Raw genomic sequence first — 12,755 nt, forward strand, 5'->3', positions numbered from 1 at the left:
AATTTTAAGAGTTTATTCTACAAACCAAACAAGTCTTAAGTTTGAAGAAATTGGGGGAGGCCAAGTCCATGACCATACCTCTAACCAAAGGCCAAGTTCGATACTGGAGTACGTACCCAGAATGGAGAAAGACTTAGGGTCCGTTTGGGTTTGCGATTTCAAAAAGTGCGATTTAAAAATAGCGATTTTAAAATGTGCGATTTAAAAAATTGATTTTTAAAAACGCAATTAAGCGTTTGGCCTTTAAAATCGCAGTTTAGCCTTTTAAAATACTACGTTTTCAAAAAAGCACCTCATTGCCTGCGATTTGAATAAGCACTTTTCTGCGTTTTCAAATCGCAATTTTTTAAAAACGCAGTTTCCAAACGATTTACTTTCTGCGATTTAATTTAAAATCGTATTTTTTCTCTACGAAATCGCAATCCCAAACGCACCCTTATTGGTCCAACCAAAGGCTTATTGTCCCAGCAGCATTCCCAACCTCAGCCTATGACCCGGGTTTGCCAAGCAGCGCACATACTGCCATACTGGAACTCTTCTATTTGATTGCACCCCAAACGCCAAACGGAAACGAACTACATAAGGAATAAATTGTGAAATACTATATGTACTTAAATTTTTATAAAATGAGTTTTACTAAGATAATGTGGAGGGGGGAGGGGGGATTCAAAATAGCAACCTCCACTTCACGAGGCGTAGTCCCCAGCCGATTGAGCTATCCCTCAGAAATTAAAGCATCGTTTGGTTCGCGGAATGGTCATTTCATTAGGAAAAATGAATAGTTATTTTTGGGAATAAAAGGTGGCGAAATGGAATGATTATTCATATTCTTTTATTTGGTAATAACTCACACATTTTAATCGGAAATCAAATAAAATTACTAAAAAAACCCTACATTATTATTATTATTATTATTATTATTATTTTAAAAATAAAACTAAAAAAACTAAAAAATAAATAAATAAATAAAAATTGAAATAAATTGGTGGGTGGCCGGCCACCCACCGTTGAACTAGAGGCCACTCGGGGGTGGCCGCGGGCACCACCCCCCCGAATGCCAGGGGGTGGTCGGCCAGCCACTTTGGGGTTTTAGTTTTTCTTTTTTCTTTTTTTTTTTTTTAAAAAAAAAAACAAAAGGTTTGAAAGAAAATAAAAAATAATTTTTTTTTTTTTGGAAATTATATTCTTTACCCCAAGGAATAGCTATTCCAATGAGAATAGTTATTCCATGGAATAGACCCCTACCAAACAAATGAATGGCTATTCCATAAGAATAGCCATTCCATTCCAGGGGTCTATTCTGCAAATCAAACGGGGCTTAAATGATGTGGAGCTTATTCATTGATATTCGTAACATTTCTTTTTATTGATTGTTTTGATCATATCCAATGAATAAGCTTCACCTAAGTTAGTAAAGCTCAATTTGTAAAAATTTAAGTACATGTAGCATTTCTCGAATAAATTATAAGAAGAATAGTATTTTCCTTTTATCCCTCAAATATGATGAGTAATGCTATATATCATATTTTTATCTCTTAATATTGATCTAACTCTTAAAATTATTATTGAATTTTAAATGAATCACTATTAAATTTTAATATAATAATAATTTTAAAAGTCACATCAATTTTAAAATAATAAAAAAGGCTGATATATAGCATTGCTTATCAAATGTTCATGTTCATATTCATATATATCATATTTTTATCTATTTATTCTATTCCTCCCAACCAATACATCAGGGCTTGTTTGGCAAAGGTTTTTGCCTTCATCTTTATTTTTTTAAAAAAATATTTAACTTCAAAACATTTTAACTTTTTTTTTTTTTTTTTATTTTATTTTATCAAATCAATCACTTTTCATTATTTTTCAAACAAAAATACCAACTACACAACAAAACTTTTTTCATTTTTTCATACAAATTATTTATATTTTACATCACATTAATCATTTCTTATTATTCTTCAAAAACAAAACTCACCCAAAAAAACCTTTAACAAATAAGCCATGACTATTTGTACCATGTTTTTTAATATTTCTAGTGTGTTGTTTGAACTTAAATAAGGAAAAAAAATGCAAAATCAATTGTTGTGGTTGACCTAAAATACAAATTGCTTCATGTCGTTTCAAAATGAATTCAGACATCCCTAGAATATACCAAAAACACAATTTAGTCACTTGAGTAAAATTCCGTTAAAACATTTGATGGATTCCATTAATTGCCATGTCAGCACTAATGAAATAATAACACGTGTCATTCTTAATAAATGATATTAAAAATATAAATATATAAAACTAAAAAACTTTTTGTTTTTTAAAAAAAAGAAGAAAAACTAAAGGAGTGACTGCCGGTTTAGCAGCGCTCCCAGCCTTATCTATGGTTCAAGGGTTCTAAGTGATTTTATTTTAGATTAATGTCGTTTAAGCAATGAAACGATACAAAACGAATAGTTTCGTTTGAACACAAATGCCCTTAATTACAGTTGTTTAAACAATAAACGATATTAATATGGAGTCCAAACCTTATGATTAGCACCATTTTTCAACCAATACTATTCAAACGATGTAAAATGAAAGTTTATTTTTTTACCCAAAAACGGCACTAATCAACCAACACTAAGCCTTAATCTTTTTTTGTAAGGCCTTCTACTACTCCCAAACATAATATTGACGATTTGTGTCTGATTTGTTTTTTATTGTTTTTAGTGTGTCGGTTGCATTTAAGTAATCTAATCAGCTTTTTTATCAGTCTTTGCGTACCATTCTTCATATACACTTGAATAGCTAGGTAGAATAGATTTACCTCACCACTTGTTCCTAGTTAATTAGTATCCTATAGTTAATTACCGAAAGCTTGAAATATCGCACCATTTTCAATGGCTTAGTCATTTTTACATTTAGGCTAAAATAGTTAATCAATTCATTAAAAAGTCACTTCATCTGATTATGCAAATCAAATGCAAAATGCACTTGTGATGCGTGCATGAATAGTAAACTTTTTTTTTTATTTGTTTATCTTTCTTTTACTCTCTCTCCCTCTCCACCCTCTTTCTTACAAAAACTCATTTACGCCATAATAATATTCTAATATATCTCTAAATCTAAGAAATTGTATTTCAAAGTATATCTATATGACAAAATCTATATTTATCATTAAATGGACTTATAGTTGAAAAAATATCTAAGAATTAAAATAAATAAAGAATTAAAAAAGAATATTTAAATGATATAGTGAAATAATAGATAATCAGATGTATGATACTTTTTGAAACCCATTAGTTAAAATAGATAAAGTAGGTTTTAGTTAGCTATTTTGCATATAAAAATGCATAAGCCATTGAGATTGCTCTTTATGAGGTGAGTAAAGGTTGATATATAAGTATTTATTTTTGGATAAAAAATTTCTTCAATTTGGGACGGATGAATTTTTTTCAACCCAATCTATATAAAATTTTCGTGTCTCTTGAGCATGTGAGAACACGTGCTTTAATACTATAAAAAAATTGCATTCATTTCATCCAGATGAAAGGACATAGATGTAACTTTTTTATTTCATTTAATTTCTTCCAGATGAACACCAGAAAAACACTAGAAAGAACTCTAATATTCCTCATTAAAAAAAAAAATATATATGCTTATCATATACTATTAAAAAGTTTAAGTGAGTTAACTTCTTAACCGACACATACAAATTTTATATATTGATTTAGAAAAAATTATTCCAACCCAATTTGGTCAAAAAATTTGTCCGTTATTTTTGTGAACAATCCTGAGTCATCACTCAGGACATTGGATAAAAGTTCAAGCAAAAGTCGGTCACTAAATAGCTCAACCAAAAGTAAGTCAACTAAAAAACCACTTCGTTCGGCCAAAAAGCCATTACTCTTAAATAGCTATTGATTTATAGTAATTCTTTAATCAATCTTGACACTATTTAAGTATGATCAGATTCAAAGTTTGGTTTGGTATTCAACTTTAAATCGAGGGGAAGTTCAACGATATGGATGGAAATGGTTTGAGAAGAGTTGTGGTGATGATGATGGTGTTAACAATGTTTGTGCGAGCTGCGGTGGAAGCCAATGTTCTCCCTCAGCACCTCATCCCTTCAGCTCTTCCAGACTCTTCATCAATGTTTGCGAAGCTACATCTTATATGCTACGCAGACTGCGTTGAAGATTGCGGCATACATTGCCTCGCATATTATGCTCCATATTTAGTACAAAAAGCCAGAATCATCGTTGCTAAATGCCACTCAAAATGCGTTCGAGGATGTGCAACAAAATGCATGCACTGATTAACCTTGACCACTATCTCTAAATCTGTTCTGTACTTCCCTGCCCTGATCTCTCTCTCTCTCTCTCTCTCTCTCTCTCTCTATTCTTGTCTGTCTTTTATATAATATATATATATCTTATGAGATTTCCCTTGCTGTATAGGATAAATTTAGGTGTAAATTATTTCCTTTTGCACTTCCATTGTCTGAGACCCGAACATAAATATTTTTGTTATTTTAATTCCTTATTTTTGCTTGCACCGAAAATAGAGGAGGTTGTTATCCTGCATCACCACGACTAAAACTCTGTCCAGTGCTTCAATACTAATATCTATGTTGAATGATGTTGTTCTCTCTCTCTTCTTTTCTATCTTTTATATAATTTTATGTTATATATATATATATATATTTTCCCTTGTTAACAGTTAAGATAATATTTGAATTGTGAAGAGAAAGTTTTATTGCTTGAGTTTTACAGAGAGGTACGCGAGGTTATATACACAAAGAGTACTCTGATTTTACAGTAAGAAATAAAGCTTTAATTACAACCCAATTGCCTTTATACGAGAGATATTTCTTATTTGATGTGTTTCCTTGTAAAGCTTGAGGAGCCTTCTTCTTTTTCTTCTTCTTATTTTTTATTTTTTTACTGAATAAGTAAGAACCTTTTCATTCAACAACTGAAACAAACAAACAAATCAGCAAACTAGCTGAAATACAGCAGAAAAAAAACCTGCATTCCAGGCCTACAAACTAACAAGGCCCACCACAGTCTACAGACTCCTCAAACCAGAGAAAAGGAAACTAAAACAATAACGAAATAACATCAAGTCAATACATCCTCAGCCCTCAGGGATATTCCAGTTTTTGCATTGAAAGAAATTATCCCGAGATTTCTTAAACCTGCCCCTACCCAAGATTCTGGACCGCTTGCTCCTCTGTTTTTGGATGGCCATTGTGTTTGATTTCATTTCTTGTATGCCAAAGGTTATAGACCGTAGAACTCAAAACTAGCCTGGACAAGACATCAACCATGGGCTTCGACTTCCAACTCCTATCACACCAATCACATCCTGCCAGGAAGGACGGGAAGCCATACTGCAGCGTTGCATGCCTGCCTTCTAGATACGGGAAGCAGAAACCAGACTTAAAATAAAATGTGGTCTCGGCTTTCAATAACATCACCCTTATACCCCCACTTGGACAATCGATCTCCAGTGACATAGCCAACCATAAGACAAAAGCTTGGTTGGGGATAGGCGGATAGCATAAGGAAACCAGACGAGCTGCCACCAATGACCAATCAACCTCTGTTTTCCTTCTTCTGAGAGCTAGCATCCCAAGTATTAGAACTCACATAATTGCCTTTTCTGGATGCAGACCAAACAGGCTTATCACAGTTACCTATTTGGATCTCCGGGAGCCTACTCTGGAGTCTGGATTTCCACAAGGGCATTTGACGAGCAGGCCGGGCGCCAGCACCAATCACCATTGATCAGAACAGTTGAAAGTTTTGAGAGTTTACCTTCCAACCTACTTTGAGCATCATAAACAGCCCGGAATCCATATTGCTCAATTAGAACTCCAGTAGGATGCCAATTGTCCACCCACATGTCTACAGGTTAGTAGTTTCCTTTTTGTTGTCCAAGATTTCCTTTGCAAGGCTGTCTCTGTTTCCTTAGCTGATTGTCCACGATTTCCTTGCAATCGTGGATGGCTTCCTTTTTGGTTGGCAGCAACGGCTCTTCACAGCTCTAGGATATGCATGGCACGATTTTCTTGCCTCACTGATAGTTTCCTTAGTTGGTGTCAACGCCTCTTCACAGTAGGATATTGCATCTGGTGTTTCCTTAGTTGGAATCAACGTCTCTTCAGTACTGGTTGATTAACAGCTTGCACGGCTTTTCTTACATAAATTGATTATAGGTAGAAATGTATCTAGCAACAGATCTTTGTTAAAAACATTTTCATGAATGATAATCTACCTCAATGTGTTTCGTTAGTACTTACGTATAGGTATATTCTTTTGCCCCACTCTCTTACTTACACTTTGTTCATTCGATCTTCTCAAATTCACTATTACTAACTTTAGCATCAGATGTGATTATGCCGTCATCATCAGTGTGTCACTCTAACCCTTGGCCTTCTTGCAGGTGTCCGACATCAGAAGTTTGACATGTGTGGTCACCGTATCACCAAAAACTATAAACTATGTTGAATGATGTTTCTTATAAATTATGTAGGCACCTCAAACCTTAGATTTGTATATTCTTACGTATTTTATGTTGTTTAATTCGATCCTACCAATCAGGAAAACAAGAATATTGAAAAGGCATGCCAAGTATGTCAAAGCATATGTCAACAAGCATTGTGCAATGTCCAAACCTATTGTTGGGGAGATATTTATCCCCTATTTAAAGTGGGGCCAGATTAGCCCCTCGAGTTGGATCTCGGATTCTGGACTCCGGATTGGTCCTCGGACCTTGAGCCTTGGCCAGATGCTTCAGCCTTCAATATATATTTATTAGACCAGTCAAATCAAGTCAGAGAGGATATCAAATGTCTACATGGAGCCCCGTGCTTGGCAGGGACAAAATGGGCATATAGCATACAGGGTCATAAAAGGGAGTATCTGAATATATATTTATTAGACCAGTCAAATCAAGTCAGAGAGGATATCAAATGTCTACATGGAGCCCCGTGCTTGGCAGGGACAAAATGGGCATATAGCATACAGGGTCATAAAAGGGAGTATCTGAACTATTTTACCCCAGGATCTATTATCCTCTTGGGCTCTCCCTCTCTTCTTTTCTATAGACACTTGACTGATTTGATTATCGGAGGAGGCTTCGCCTGCCAACTCCCAGCGGGTCTTTGCTGTCTTGCAGGTCAACGTATGGACGAAGGGACTGCTCTGATGATGCCACGTCACCGGACCAAAATCTGCATCAACACCTATTCAATTATATTGTTGTATAAAGAGTCGGACTGATCATGGTTTCTAGCTCCCTTGGATATGAGATTGTATATCATCTTCTAAATAATAAGACCTTTTGGTTTCTTAGAAAAAAGAACTATGTGATAACACATGCTTTAATGCTATGAAAAAAAAAAAAAATACGTGTTTCTCATATACTATTAAAAAAAATGAGCTAATTCACTTATTAAGAGACACAACAATTTTATATATTCAGTTAGAAAAAATTATTCCAACCCAATCTTTGTCGGTCATTTTTGTGAACACTCGTGAATCATTGCTCACTACATGAGATAAAAGTTTAATCAAAAGTTAGCCAACTGAAAAGCCGCTTCCCAGTGAGCTTCTTATAGTTTAGCCAAATTTTAGCTAAAAAAATCTATTTTTACTATTTTAACTAGCCACTTTTCAAGAGTACCACTAATCAAACTCTCTAAATAATTTATCTACTTTAAAAAAAATATAATTTCTTTTATTGATTTGGTATATTTAAGTTGGTGAGGAATGAGGGTGTGATGAGGAAGGGGGGAATTAATATAAAAATGTGGGAAAATGAGATAGAGATGAAGATTGTTTCTCCAAATATAAAGTGCAAATTTGACAAACATTAGAATAGAGAACTAAGAGCATTCCTAACGAAGTCGTCAAATAGACGAATTCACCAAAATCAGACGATTTTACTCAAAATCTTGTCTCCAACGAGCTCGTCTCCTCTACAGTAAAATAGACGATTGTCAGAAACGCTCGTCTCATCAAACGAGGGCAAAGTCGATCGTCTGTTGTTTTTTCGCATTTGTTTATTTCATTTTCGCGGGGAAGGTTGTTGATGAGCAGAAGACAACACCAAAAATATCATCACAGGGAAAACACAACCGGAAATCACAGGGGAGACACAACCAGAAATCACAGGGGAGATCAACACCAAAAATACACATGGTTCATTAAAACCCATTAATCAATAATAGCCCAAATTAATCAATAATAATCCATATAAAAAAACACAAGAAATTACATCAAGAATTTTCTGTTTAATCACAGAAAAATTCACCAAAAGTTATCTCTCAACTTACCGGAAAACACCCATCGGAAACCCACTGAAATTGCCACGATTTTCACCGGAAAATCACCTCACGTCCACCGGAGATGGGTTTTGGCCGACGACCCATGGACGTGGGTCTCTGGGTTCGTCAGATTGCTACGGGTCCTCCACGATCAGGCTGGGTCTCTTAAGTCTCAGGTCTCCTAACAAATGTGCTCCGATTGGTCACGGGTTGCAGAGCGATTTCGCCGGAAATCATTCCACAGGCCACCGATCGTCGTGCCTCATGCTCCTCCGGTGACAATCCATGGAACCCACCGGAAATCGGCACCTCTGGACGGTCGGATCTTCTCCGGTTCTATCTCCCGATCTCTCGGGTCTGATCTCTCCCGGTGTGGTCTCTCCCTTGATCTCAATCTCTCTCTCTCGTTCACTATCGCACTGTCTCTCGGTGTGGAGAGCGAAGAAGGAAGAGGAATCGGATTAGAGAAAGAAGAAAATAATAGAAGTGTGCGTGAGAGAAGAGAAGAGAAAGAATAGGGAGGTTTGAATTCTGGAACAATCCGGAAAAGGCAGGTTAGTTGAAAAGGTAATAAAAAATAATATTTATTTTGAAGTAGAGAATATTTGGTGAGTTTGATATTTAGAGCTCTTAAAAACTAAGTAGCTAAAATAACAAAAGTGGTATTTTTAGTCAAAATTTGCTGAAATTTTGACGAGCTCACTACAAGTGCTCTAATGAAGGAGGGTTTTTATGAATTTTAGCCAAAATTTGGCTAAACATTACTTTTAGAGAGCTTACTGTGAATGCTCTTATACCAAATTCTGTGAATCTCATGTTAAGGAAGCAAACTAATTCTCAAAGAATTGGCAAGAAGGCGCTCCTTAGACTCGTAGTGTACCAAGTTGTTGTGCCTGGGTTGCTTTTAGTGTCACCCATCATATGGAGAGCTTTATGTGAATTTCATGTTAAGGAATCAAATTAATTCTCAAAGAATTGCTAAGAAGGCGCATCTTCTTATAGATGTGAAAATACAAAAATGCTCTTATGTATAAATGATCGGTTCCTCTCCAATTCTTCTTAATTGGAGAGGATCCTAATTCTTCTTAGATTCATTGTGTACCGAGTTGTTGCGCCTAAATTGCTTTTAGTGTCACCCATCATATGGGCCTTACTAGCTTTATCTCATGCCTGAGACCCACTACCTAAAGGGATTATTTAGGTACCCCAATAACTATCCAATAGTAATGTTCATCTTAATTCGTAGATATCATATTTGTAGGCTGGGATTGGACATCTCATCAAAATTCAGTAGAATCAGTTTACTGTTCTTTCAATTAGGTGTGGATCATATAAAATTTCTACTACTCCCAAGCAAAACATTGACGATTTGTATCTCCTTTTTTAATATTTCTAGTTGAGAAATGCTAGAGTATCAATTTTTTTTTCAAAGAGATAGGTATTAAGATGATGTTGAGTTTATTCATTGGAGATGGTCAAACAATTAATAAAAAGAAAAGCTGCGGGTACTAATGAATAAGTTCAACATCATCTTGGTACCCATCTCTTAGTAAAAGATTTGATACCTCTAACATTTAAGTTTTAATATGACTTTTATATCCGTCTTTTCCAACCATTGTGATCTTTCATATAACTTTTATGTTGTAATCTTTCATTTAGGGTACGTTTGAGATTGCAATTTCATAGGCAAAAAATGCAATTTTAAACCAAATCGTAGAAAATGAAACGTTTGGGAATTGCGTTTTTAAAAAATTGCGATTGAAAAATTCAAAAAACTGCTTTTTCAAATCGCAGGCAATGTAGTGCTTTTTTAGAAACGCACTATTTTAAAAGGTTATTATGCGATTTTAAAGGTCAAACTGCGATTTTGTCAAACGCTTAACTGGGTTTTTAAAAATCACTTTTTCAAATCGTACAATTTAAAATCACAAACCTAAAAAGACCTTTACTCTTACATAGCTACTTTAATCTAAAATACTGAGGCGATTAGATTAACCTTATCTTCTTCTTTTTTTTTTCTTTTTTTTTTATCAGTTAGATTAACCTTATCGGATTTTTCTCGCTAGTATCTTATAGTTAATTACCGAAAGCTAGAAACATAGTACTCTTACGAGGTTATCAAAGGTTGATACGTATTTATTTTTCAGCTTGAGTTTATTTTTTCAAAAGTTGGGCTGAAAAAATTTCTTCTCACCCGATATATAAAATTTTTATGCAAGTTTTAAACATATAAGAAGCACGTACTTTAATATTATTAAAATAAACATATTATTCTCACATATTCTTACTGGTTACTATCTTTATAGATTTGGGTTATATGAAATTCTTCCAATTCAATTTGGATGCTTCTCCTAAATCTTTCATGTATTAATCATACGTTAATATAATTTATTAGTTTAATGGTCTGTTTGGGAATAGAGTTGAATTCTGATTCTTCTCTACTTTTTTAAAAAACAAATCATATTTTTTTTAAAAAAAATAAATTTTATCTCATATTGTTAAACTTCGAAATTCGCACATTAAATAAGAATTGAATTCTAATTTTAAAAAGAATAATGATTCAATACCACCTAAATATACAACTTTTTACCACCTTGCCTATGTGGCAAGGTGGTCCCCCACTACTTTTTTAGTTTTTTTATTTTTTAAAAATAAATTAAAGTGGGGGATCACATTGCCACATAGACAAGGTGGTGAAAAGTTGTATATTTAAGTGGTAGTGAATCATTACTCTTTTAAAAAATTCAATACCCAAAAAGATCATTAAGTGTCTCGTATATCTAAACTAATGTTGTCTTTGAATATAGCTGCTACAAATCTAAAATTATCATAGAAGGAGGAGCTAGCTGTTCCGGCCAAGAATAATGTCTATTCGATTCTTACAGGAGTTACCAATTAAGCTAAAAATCATTAATCTTTTCAAGTTTAAAATTAATGGAAATTGGGGGAACTGTTCATCCACAACCGACCACTAACAACCATGCGAGAAAAATCTAGATATACAGTAAATTTTACGTTCCTCAGAGAAAACAAAAACAGTACAATTGATTTTATCTCTTCCATCTCTTCAAAATCCGAAACCCCAACCATCAAAAAGTGATTTGCGCAAAAGCACATCACATCACCTAAGAAAAATACAATAAAATCTCAGAAATCACCCACCATTTCACTTCCAACAGACTTGCGGTTAGCAAAAATTATTATTCGTGTATGCAAATAAAAATAATGATTTTAGAGTATGTAAATGTGGTTATTAACCGCATTCAATTCGCATACCCTTATATATTATATATATTTTATATGTTGAATCTTCTTAAACGCTTTGAAATTAAGAAGAATAAATATTTTATTACTTTTAAAAAAATATTTTATTGTACTTGTTAATTAGGTGCGGATCATACAACCTTTCTACTACTTCCAAGCAAAACATAGACGATATATATATATATATCTTGTTTTTTTAATATTTATAGTGTGTTGGTTGCATTTTAGTAATCTAATACGACTTTTATATCCGTCTTTTCGAATCATAAATTGTGATCTTTCGGATACTCCTACTGACTCCTAAATAGCTATTGATTTATAGTAATTAATGAATCAATCTAGCTTGACACTATGTAAGTATGATCAGATTCAAAGTCTGGTTTGGTATTCAACTTTCAATCGAGGGGAAGTTCAAAGATATGGTTGGAAATGGTTTGACAACAATGACAAGAGTTGTGGTGATGATGATAGTGTTAACAATGTTTGTGCGAGCTGCAGTGGAAGCCAATGTTCTCCCTGATCAGCACCTCATCCCTTCAGCTCTTCCAGATTCTTCATCAATGTTTGCGAAGCTACATATTATATGCTACGCAAACTGCGTTGAAGATTGCGGCGTAGAATGCCTAGAATTTGTTTCTCATAGTGTCATGACCATCGATTCTAAATGCTACAAAAGATGCCTTGAAGGATGCGTAGTGAAATGCATTCGTTAGCTGGTAACCTTGAGCACCAATTCTAGCTAGATCTCTTATGTAGTTCCCTCTCTCCCTCCCTCCCTCCCTCCCTCTCTCTTCTTTTTATGTCATTTAATTTATATATATACAATATATATTTGGATTCATGGTGTGCCATATATCCGTTGCCACCAACATCCACTCCAATTTTGAATGTGTTACATTTAGACTTGATTTATGTTTTGAATTTCATATATATTTTATGTTTATGTTTATGTTTGCCGAATTTGCTAGCAACCGCAACCACCGCCGCATTTTCACCCGTACACTACTATGAAGCATGACATGATAAAATCTTTTACGGAAGCATAAAATCAAGTACGTTTAAATTTTCATAACATAATTTGGATATTCATAACAGTTTTCTATACATGCCTTAAGGCGTTTACTAAAGTCATAACATACAAAAGGAATATGCGAATGCAAATTAAGTTCTCTCTTATTAA

This window comes from Alnus glutinosa, chromosome 6 (assembly GCF_958979055.1).
Source record: "Alnus glutinosa chromosome 6, dhAlnGlut1.1, whole genome shotgun sequence".
Lineage (NCBI taxonomy): Eukaryota > Viridiplantae > Streptophyta > Magnoliopsida > Fagales > Betulaceae > Alnus > Alnus glutinosa.